This window comes from Macaca nemestrina, chromosome 4 (assembly GCF_043159975.1).
Source record: "Macaca nemestrina isolate mMacNem1 chromosome 4, mMacNem.hap1, whole genome shotgun sequence".
Taxonomy (NCBI): domain Eukaryota; kingdom Metazoa; phylum Chordata; class Mammalia; order Primates; family Cercopithecidae; genus Macaca; species Macaca nemestrina.
In genome coordinates, this window is record NC_092128.1 from 188,010,255 (window position 1) to 188,020,853 (window position 10,599).

At 46.4% G+C, this 10,599-nt stretch overlaps 1 protein-coding gene across 8 annotated transcripts in view; it reads left to right on the top strand.

The window, feature by feature from the left end:
• LOC105472500 (adenosine deaminase RNA specific B1) overlaps window positions 1-10,599 on the top strand; it is a 135,156-nt gene that overhangs the window by 12,933 nt on the left and 111,624 nt on the right. The window contains exon 1 of one of the 8 annotated variants that reach the window (XM_071095819.1): window positions 5,595-5,613. The exons of the other annotated variants lie outside the window; for them this stretch is intronic. The gene's annotated coding sequence lies outside the window, so the exon portion shown is untranslated. Of the gene's footprint in view, window positions 1-5,594; window positions 5,614-10,599 lie in introns of those variants that run through there. 8 annotated transcript variants of the gene reach the window in all.

Genomic DNA, 10,599 nt, shown 5'->3' on the forward strand with positions numbered 1-10,599 from the left:
CAGTACTTCATACACTCCAAAGTAAAATAGATGGTTAGTATCAGCAAGGATGTGGGGGACTCAAAATGAAATATAAGCCGAAAACACACATCTCACTGTAGTATAAAGCGGCAGAACCACAGCGAAGGGGGTGGAAAGGCAAGTGTTAACCTTATTTGGGAAAATGATATGTTGACTGGATTCTGTGAGGCTGAAGAGAACTGTACAAAATAGAAGTAAATTTTTTTCTCAGTGTTAATGTTGAGCAGTGTGAAACGACTTCATGTGTATTTGGGGATTGAACAAGTAAGCAGACTCATAGTAGATAATGAGAGCCAGGCTTCTCACTGTCCCAGGAAGAAGTTACAAATAAGGAAAGGAAGATGGCAGAGGGAGCCCGTGCTGTTGGATTGGATTCAGGTGTCAGTGTGACCCTGTGGTCTTTAATATATGCACGTACCACACAGAAATAAATATAGGTGTACACGTTACATGCACGGGTTAGTGATGTACCTACACATGCATCTCCTAGCTTTGTCCGTTGGGAAGACCTAGAAGCGATGACCTCCAGCAACAGGTAGCACACCTTAGTATCAGTTGCCAATAAAAATAAGCAGGGCTCCTTGCAGAAGATGAGTCTGGAACCTCTGATGACACTGGAAATAAGGAAGTGCCCAAAAAGGATGCGGTGTGTCAGAGGCACATAAGCAACCTGGAGGAGCCCCATGGCCAAAGCGGGGTCAGTTTGAGCAAGGAAATGTGTAATGATAGTATAGATGTATAATCTATAGAACAGAGTCAGTATCACTACCTATTGATATAAGAAGACATTGAAAAAATGAGGGAGAAGGGGCATCTCTTCCTGACAGAAACCTTCCAATTAATTGGTGTAAGAGCAGTGAGGAAGTAGAAAACCGCCTTCAGGCAGCCAGCACTACAGAAATAGTTAACCTCAGGCGAGTTCCGTGGGAGAATGCTGATTAGTGGGCCAGCCTAGTCTCGAAGTATCTCTTCCTCAAGTTGTTTATTTATTAAAAAGGGAAAAATAGTAACTTTAGAATGGAGGAAGCCAGCAGACACCACGTCACCCAGGCGATCAAGATCAGCATCACCTGACGAGACAAGTTGCCATCATATGCAGCCCCACACCACAAGCCCCACACCACAAGCCGTGTGCTCTCTCAGGGACTCCTGCCACAAATGCACAATCACAGTCTAGTCATGGGGGAATATCAGACGGTCCAGTAGAGGGACATCGTGCAAAATACCTCATCAGTGTTCTTCAGAAGTGTCCAGGTCATGAACACTGGAAACACTGAGGATTGGGCTCAGCTTAGAGACCCGATGACTAACTGTGGCCTGTGATTCTGGGCAGAATCCTGGAACAGAAGCTGGTATTGGTGGAGAAACCACCGAAATTCAGATGAGGTCTGTGGAGTAGCCAATCGTATTGTGCCAGTGTTTATTTTCTGATTTCGATATGTCCTCCCAGCTCACAACGTATAGATCTGTGATTGATACATACTTCTCCTCATGCTCACAACTTACAAATCTAAGATTTTAGAGGAAGCTGGGAGAAGGACATAGGGGAACTCTCTGTACTATTTTTCAGCCTTCCCATAAGCCTAAAATTTCAACATAAAACATTGAAAAAGAAAGCACATAGCCGAATATGATGGGAGAATGGCAGAAATGGCAGGGCCAGCCACTACCTCGGTTTCTTCCCATGTGAGAGTGTTTACCTGGTTTATCTTGGTCTTTGGATTTGGTCGATTTTTTTTTTCTAAAAGAAATTTTAAATATAGTCAAATTTATCAGTTTTTTTCCTTTATTGCTTTTCGGTTTTGAATCCTAAGAATACTTTCCCTACTTCAATAATCATATTTTTCTTTAATTTCTTCTAATAGGTTTTATTTTGTTTTTCACATTTAGCATGTTGATCTATATGAAATTTGTTTTTGTACAGTTTGAAGTTGGGATATTTTTTCAATTGGCTAATCATTTGCCTTAGTCATTGAGTAGTCTTCCCTTTTCCCAATTATCAGAAATATCACCTTTATCCCCACTAAATGTTTTCTTTCAATGACATTTCAAATGGCTTATTATTCTTGTGTGGAAAAGTGATTGGTTTTTGTATGTTGTGTCCACAGCTCGTCATTTGTGTCTCATGTTTTCTAGATAGAGGATCCTTTTGGGAACATGCATCTTCCTAAGCTTTGTACTTCCCCTGTATTAATTGGCTAGGACTTCTGGTACTGTGCTGAGTGTAGTGTTTGGATCATAGTGATGGCTAGCAGGCTGCCTCTCGTTCTTGTCTTTGGTGTGAATCCTTCCAGTATTTCATCCTTAAGTGTGATATTACTCTAGTTGTTTTGTATATACCCTTTATCTTGTTTAGCATGTTACCTTCTCTTCCTGGTTTGCCTGAGAGTTCTTTTAAAAATAATCTTTATCATGAGTGGCAGTAGAATTTTACCATATGTGCGTCTGTTGAGATGATCACATGGTTTTCCCTCCAGTCTGTTAATATAGCAAATTTCATTAATATATTTCCTGATATTAAACATTCCTGCATTCTGAGGAAAATCCTACTTTTAACACAGTGCAAAATTAAAATTGCTATTTATTTTAATACCTTCAATTTTTTCTAAATGAGTCTCTCCCCAGCCCTACCCCCAGCCTTTTCATTTTTGTCACGTGGTTTACATGTTGTAGTAGCTACATAGTGGTGTAAGTGCTTAACACCTGGCTTTTGGTGGCAAGGAGGGGTGGGAATGTGTGGAAACCCCTGATTTGTAGCATTTGCCAATGTCCAAGGTATAAATGTCCCTACCATGCCCTATTTGAAGCTACCAATGAGCTGTCAACTGGTTTACAAAATGCCTGAAAATGTGACAGTCTTCTCTTCTCTCCTGAATGGGTGTAATACGCACACCAGTGGGGCCTGAGTGTGCAGCCTGGTGACTCTCGTGTCTGAACACTCGTGCAGCCATCCCCGGGACCAACCTGGAGGCTTCCTGGCACCTGTGCCGTTTAGCCTCCTACCCTCCCCAGGAGGACCCAGGAGGGCCCCGGTTCTGACCTCTCTCCACTTTTGTTCTCACTTGGGGATTTAATACCTTGTTTATTTTCACGTCATCCTGGTTTTCTCTTCTGTGCACATACAGCTCTACGGTTTCCCGCCAAGAACTGCCTTGGCCACCTCATTTATAGATAGCAAAATACAGGGTTTGTAATGATTTTTATTGAAAAATTGAGCATCTGATTATTATTGTGGCACTGGCTTTATTAAACAATGTAGGTTCTGTGGTAACTTTTCTTAAATGTGGGGCATTGCTACCATCTTATATTCATGAAGTTCATCAACTTCGTTCATCTAAACTGACGTTTTTCATTCATGTGTTTATGCAATCATTGAATAAATATTTTTTGAGCACTTTGGATACCAAAGGTATAGCAGTGAATGAAATAACTCAGTCCCTTTCTTCACAGAGCATATGTTCTGCTATGTCTTTAAGTCACGTGTTTTTTCTATTTGACCGTCCTTGCCAATTTTCCCCTAACTCAGACATCCACTTGCCTTTGCTCCTGGTATTATCTTAAATCAACTCTAAATCAATCCGATTTCTTCCACTGCTTTAGTACTAGTTGATGTTTGGCTTAACTACTTATATAATTATTTCTGCTTTTATTGAATTCTTACGATGAAAAGACAAGAGACTTGAATCTGGCGATTTTTGCTGTAGAAAGGTTGATGATGAAAGGGTTGTAATAGCACAGTTTGGCGAAATGGCACTGTTGTGTTGTGTGAACTGTCATCACTTAGTGAGGAGCAGGAGATCAGCTTACAGTTTTCTACTATAGTTCTGGACATCATGAGACCTTATTCCCCACCAGCATGATCTCTGTCTATGGCTCAGAGGGAGAGCAGTAGGGATAGGGGGTGCTATTCACAGCCTTGCCTGGGTGACTGTGTCATCTGGCAGCTTAGTGGCTCCCGGGGCAGGATCCTGGTCACCAGCATCCTACAGCATTGCCACACGTTTGCTGATGTTCTGGTGTCCTGTGGAGTAGAGCTCCTTGTTCTCCTGTGGGCCACAGTCCAGGGAGACCTGTGGGCCACAGTCCAGGGAGAGCGGGGGTTTCCCTGTAGGAGGAGGAGCTGGAAGACTCCAGATCGAGTTTAACCGTGGGCTAGGCTGGGAAATTTGGATGCAGGCCAGTGGACCTCAGAAATCCATCTGTTCATCTTTCTGCTAAACTGATTTGGATTTCTGCTTTTTAAATCCTTTGCACAATTAATTTGTCTTTAGTATGAAAATCAGTGTTTTATTTTTAGTAAGGGAAAATAATTCTATTTTATTTATTTGGAACAATTTAAAAGACCCTAGAGATCAATATCCTTCCTCTTTCATTTCCTAGAGGAGGGTGTAGAGGAGCAGAGTGTGTGACAGGCACAGCGGGACTGACCTTTGCTTCTGGGCCTGGATTACCATGTCTGGAGAGTGATGCTTTGGAGGAAGTATGGGTCACTTTGCTCCTGGGCCATCGGTTCAGAAGGTGTAGCCTTGCCCGGAGCTGAGCTCCAGTGCTAGCAGCACATTCCCTCTCCTTGCCCTGAGCCTGCATGACAGCCTTCTTCATCAGCTGGAATCTCTGTTGAGGATGGAGAAAAATCTGTGGTCCTTTTGTTTACTGGGTGACTTTCTGACCTCTCTCTTTCCTCATTCTCTCTACTGCATTACAACTGGTTGATGAGAGAGATTTAAAAAATAAACATAAACAATTTTTATGGAAATATCTGTTATCTGTTATTTTTGATATAGTTATACCCTTGGAATTTACTCTTACCTTCCGGTAACAGTTGTGAGGACCAAATCTTAATTCTAGTAGGTGACCTTTAAATCTTAGAATCAGGAATTCAGCTTTAGTTAAAAGTTAACTTTTTCCCTATTATTGTGCTCCTGTTGGATTTTTAAAAATGGATACATTCTATTTATTGGTATTTACAAGTCATTTGACTAGACTTATACTAATAGTATGACACAGGAAAACCAAAACATCTTTCTGTAAATATTGAAGTAATGAACAATATTAGGGATTGTTCCAAAACAGAGAAGACAACGCAGAGGAAAATCAGTCAAGCTCTTTATGGCTTAAATCTAACCCTTTACCTGAATAATAATTTAAAAAACTGTTTTATAAATCAAGCCTCCCATTCCTGTAAAATAGGAGTGATTCATCATCACACATTTGTACTTTAAATTTTTTTTTTCTTGATGGAGCCCAAGTCTTAAAGATGTCAAAACTAGTATCATGTTCCATTTTCTGAAGTCGAGGCTATCTCAGTCCCATTTCTATAGCCAACAGGGTAATCTGTTACTGGGCCCTGAAACCCTTCTGATGAGTCTCAGCTTATACCCCACCCCACCCCCCTGAATATTCACACAATAGGTACAGTGAAAACCAGGAAATTCGTCTCTGAAATAAGCAGCCTCCAGAGGAAGGAAGCAGCTCTGCTGCTGCCCATACTGCGCCTGGACCTCGGCCCCCGGCAGTTGGCTTCAGGAACTGCCTACCAAGGAAGGAAGCAGCTCGGCTGCTGCCCATACTGCGCCTGGACCTCGCCCCCCGGTACTTGCTTTAGGAACCTGGATGGATCCCAGGCAGTTTGCGGGATGCGCTTTGGCTTTCCTCACCAGTTCTCAGGGCAGCCTGGAGTCTCAGGGAGGAGAATGTTGCAGGCCCTAGATCTGGGGCTACAGGGACTTTTCTCACAACTCCAGGCGAGGGCGCACCGGGCTTGGCTCTTCTAGGTCTGGCCATTGCTCCTGTTGGCAGGTGTCCACAGGCATCTGCCTGACGTCCTTGACAAGAGGAAGAGAGGAGCTGGCTTTCTGTGGGTGCCGAGCCCTCTGGGCCACACAGCTGCTGTTCTCAGACTTGTGGGTTTTTCTGCCGCCTCTCATGTTTCATGCCGTGACTCTGAAACTAGGTCTTAACCTGCTTGGAGCGAAGGTTTGGGGTGTTGGGAAGTTCTGTCCTCTTCTTTCAGGAAGAGGCCCTTTGACTGCGTGCCCGAAGGAGGCATGAGGCATGAGTGCGTCTTTTCTCCAGGGGGCTCAGGGGTATAGGGTGACTGTGCTGCAGCCCCAGGAATGTCAGGGTGAAGAGGCCCTGGAGGCTGATGCTTCCGGCCAAGGGCTTCTCCTGGATTTTCAAATAAAGTCCCAGAACAGAATTACTTTGTGTTTTAATTTCGGGCAGATGTCTCTCATCTGCCCTTTTAAGTACATTAGGATTGGGTTTTTTGACCCTGCACAGCACAAGGGGGCTCCTCAGAAAAGTGTCTGATAAGATAAAATTAAATAACTCGCTTTTTAGCACTTGGTTTTGACTGGTGATTTGTTAGTCGTTGATTGAGGCGATTGTGACTGATCAAATTATTTGTCTGCCCATCCTGATTGTTACTTTATTTACAGAATTTTAAAAGGTAGTTTCTTGATCTTAATGTTATATTTAATGTTCTCTTTCATAAGATGGTTTTTTGGTGATTTTGTGTTTAAAAAGTGAGGGTCTTTTGAGAAATAGAATATATCAAATTATTTGTTCAGAAACATTCCAAAGCATTTTTTCTAACTCTGCAAGCAGTTTTCTGTTAAAGCAGGTAGCGTGTACCTGATTAGAGCTCTGTTCAAGATCCCTCACTGGTAATCTCTGTGAGGCTGTTGGTCCGTGTCTTTATCGAGCAGTGGTGTGGCTTCCCAGGTACTGTCAGCTCATTTTAGACCCAATACTAGTTTATTGCCTGAAATTACCTTTAAACTGGAAAATCTTCAAGTAAAATTTTTGAGTTTTTGATTTATTCCCTAGGATACTTTTGAATGGCAGGTTTCAGGGAGATATATTTGGTTGTTTTGGCACCACTACCATCAGCCACATTCATGTGCTGCCAGGCGCCCCGCCAGATCAGGGAGCATCCTCTGTACACGGAAGCAGCCCCAAGCACTATGTCTGCTTGTGTTTCTGTTCTCAAGGTTTCTGCGGCCCTGCGTGTGGGCCCTGCTGAGGCCCCAGACATGCATGGACTCACTTCTTCCTCACACAGCTGACCTGGTGGGCTTCCTGTCCCCACAGCTCCCCTTCCTGTCCTCCCGTCCAGACTCTCGCATCATGTTGAGGGCAGAGAGAGGGGCAAATGAGACATGGTCCTTGCTTTCATGGAAATGTCTAGTGATGCAGATCTCTGTGTATCAAGTAATCACACAAACAGATGTAAAGTGGTAGCTGTGATGAAGGAAGACAAATTGAAGACCTCCTTCAGGGGAGGGGCCCGGACGCTTACTGAGAGGCGAGGTTTGCACTTGGTCTCCTTGCTGAAAGCTGGCAGCCTCATTCTGCTGCCCATGTGCTAGGCACCTTCTCCACTATCATGACTTCCTTGACATTTCTCTTCAATCTGTTCTGTTCAAGTTTTGGCCTTCTATCCCTCTGAAATGGCTTTTGCTAGTCACTAATGATCTGTCTCTTGTTAAGGTCAGTGGCCTGTATTTTGTCCTGGTCTTAATCAGTGTCTCAGCAAGACTGTACAGAACTGACTAACCTCTGGGATTCTGTGGGCTGTGCCAACCTGGCATCCTTCTGGCTCAGTCTTCTGTGCAGGTCCCCCTGCCACCAGGAGCCCTGCAGGTGCAGCCTACCTGCCCCCAGCCCAGGCTGCACTCCCTGCTTGCTCTGCGTGTGATGCCCCAGCCTTTGCCCTGAGCAACACAGACTTGCTTGAGCTCTGGATCCCTTCCCCGGGCTTCTGTCCATCATACCCCCTTTCAGTTTCCCACAGTGACCATTGACTCAGACCCAACCCAGAGGTTTTTCTCTGCCCCCTTTTTCTGTTAGCTCTTCCTCAGAGGCATGGGGCTGGGACAGGAGTCTCACACTGCCATCCGCATTTCCTGAGGCTTCTGTCTCTCCATCCTGCTGTTTCAGAGTGCACGTTTCCTTCTCGTGCTTGGCTCCTTGGGTCATGTCTCCAGCCTGATGTTCCAGCTGAGAGGTGGTGAGGCAGGAAGGGGTGGTCTCTGCATCAGGAAAGTGATAAGGAGTTCAGGAAACTCGGTGTCTCTCATTGGCTGGAAGAGTATTACATGACTACCTCTGGTTGCCCGGATGCCTGGGGCAGGGTCTGTGCTCAACAACATCAGGCTCTGTGAGTTAGGGTCTCCTGCAGCCAGATCAGCAAGGAGCTATAGGCTGTAAGTCCTAGTTCCTGACTGAGGGAGGCTTAAAAAGTGCGGTTGTTGGGGCTTTATATTTGCACCCGTTTTTTACCCCCTCAAGTTCCGGACCAGTTGAGAGAGCCGCACACACTGTAGATAGGCAAGTGGAGATCAGATACAGGCTCTGTTTTAGATAAAATCAACTAGAGAAAAGTGGCTGACTGGCCAAGTGGGTTTGCTAATCCTTTATCCCAAATTAGACAAACTTTCCACCTAGTAACGAGCATGGCTGGGGGCAAGCCCCTTCCACGTGGCAGGAGAAGAAACCCTAGCACTTTGGTGTGGGTGCGCCTAGCCCAAGAGGAAAGGAGGACTGGCTGAGCTAAGCAACCCATTTCCTCCTTCTACATGCCTCCTTCTGCAGGAAAGAGTGGTGAGCTGGATTCTGTCCACTGGGAACAGAAGGGCAAGGGACAAGTGCTCCCTCTGCTCTGAGGAAGAGTTTTGCATATCTCCTGTTGGAAGTCTGGAAGCTGGGCAGTCTCAACCCCTACACCAGCTGTGCCAGCCCTGCCTGTCTTCCTGCAGGTCTGGGCTGGCTGCTGCGGGCCTGTGTCCTCACACTGCCCTGCCCTGAGGCTGTTGGAGGGGCAGCCCCAATTCTTCCCCTCATCATCCACTCTCCTTTCCCTTTAGGGACAGTGGTTTCTGTCTCTGAAACTGCTTCTGGTGAGCCATCCCTCCAGAAAGAACTGCTATTGTCCCCACGAACTTCCTTGAGGCCTCCCTGGTCGTTCCTGGGGTGATCATACTATAGAAAGACCCCATCATTGTCACCCAGAAGAGCTCCTGAGAGACGAGGGAACCTCTGGGAAGCCATCTTGGCTTTGGGAGGAATTTTCTCCTCTTTTTGAATGTTCCCAAGTAGCTTCCTCTTCAAGTCTGGTTTCTTTTGCCTGTTTTCTGCTGGGAACTAGATGTAATTCCCCTCCTTCCTCAGCATCACCCTTTAGGTACGAGGCGGGTGGGGTTGGCCCTTTCCATTCTTTAAGGAGAGTGTTTTCCACTGTGAGATGGTCACATACCTTCCCTTTGGTAACAGGACAAAAGAGCAAATGCTGAAAAAACTAAGCTTATGAGCTTTGGGGAAGCCTGATGTGTAAATGAGGGAGGCCAGCATGATTTTCGGGCTGATGGATTGGTGCCCCCTCCCAATTTGAAAACTAGTCAGGAGATACCAAGGCCCTGTGTGATGTGGTACAAAGTATAAGGTGTTGGCCATGGTAGAGAATTGTGATTTTTTTTCTTTCTGGAGGTGGGAAGCCACTGTGTTGGGGGCATGAACTCAGAGTTGTGCCATGGAAGGGTCCCTGTGGCAGGAGAACATGTGGAGAGCAGACGCCGAGGGGCCGCTGTACAGGCAAGGGTGATGGAGCATGGCTGATGGGGACTTCAGACACATGTGCGAGGTTCTGAGGATGCCTGGGTGCTGGCCATGTGGCAAGATGGAAGGCAGTACCTACGACTGGACAGCTGGGAGGGAGCCCACTGTGGAGGGTGGGGAGGGTAGGCTAGCAGGTCTGTTTGAGTGTGCTGACTTGGGGGCACTTAAGGGGAGCTGTCAGGGAGGCCACTGGGTGGAAGTAATTCCAGAGACAAACCACTGCTCCCTAAAGGAAAAGGAGAGTGCCTTTGCCTTTCGACCTAAGCTCCATGTGGTCCTCTGCCCCAGCCCGCTAGGCAGCCTCCCCTGCTCCCCACTGATGTCACACAGGTGTCACAAAATGAGCATCTGAAACCAGAACTTCATTTTCCTAAATTTCCTAGCCTTTCTCCTTACAGTGAACGTCAACAACACCCACCCAGCTGCTGGAAACCTGGCAGTCGTCCTAGCCACCTCGCTTTTCCTCACCGTCACACCCAGTCCCCTCGAATATTTGTGCCTGCTGTCCCTGCGTTCACTCCCTACCTAGGTGCCTGCCTTTCCATGTCTCCCTGCTGTCCAGCAGCTGGCAGGTCATTCCTGCCCTGTACTTCCAGCCCTACAGACCCACCAGGGCATCTGGAATACAACTGTGACTTCCTCCTCACCCCAAGGCTGTGCTTGACCCAGCTCCCATCTGTCTCCAGACCCCCTTGGAGCACTCTCCCAGGTCTGCTGCAGGCCCATGGCCTCCTCCTTTGGACCACTTGCCCCATCTCTGTCCAGGGGCTGCTCACAGCTTTCTGGAAGTTTCTTGCCTGGGCTTTGCTTATTCCCAACTAGTGTCTTTCCATGTGTGCTCTTCCTCTGCTGATGGCCCCTCCTGCCCCAGCGCATCATATGACCGTTGTCTCCCATCCCGTCCTGACCTGCCTGTTTATGGAGGCATCCTCTAGGTTCTCAGTGGAGAGGCAGCCAAGG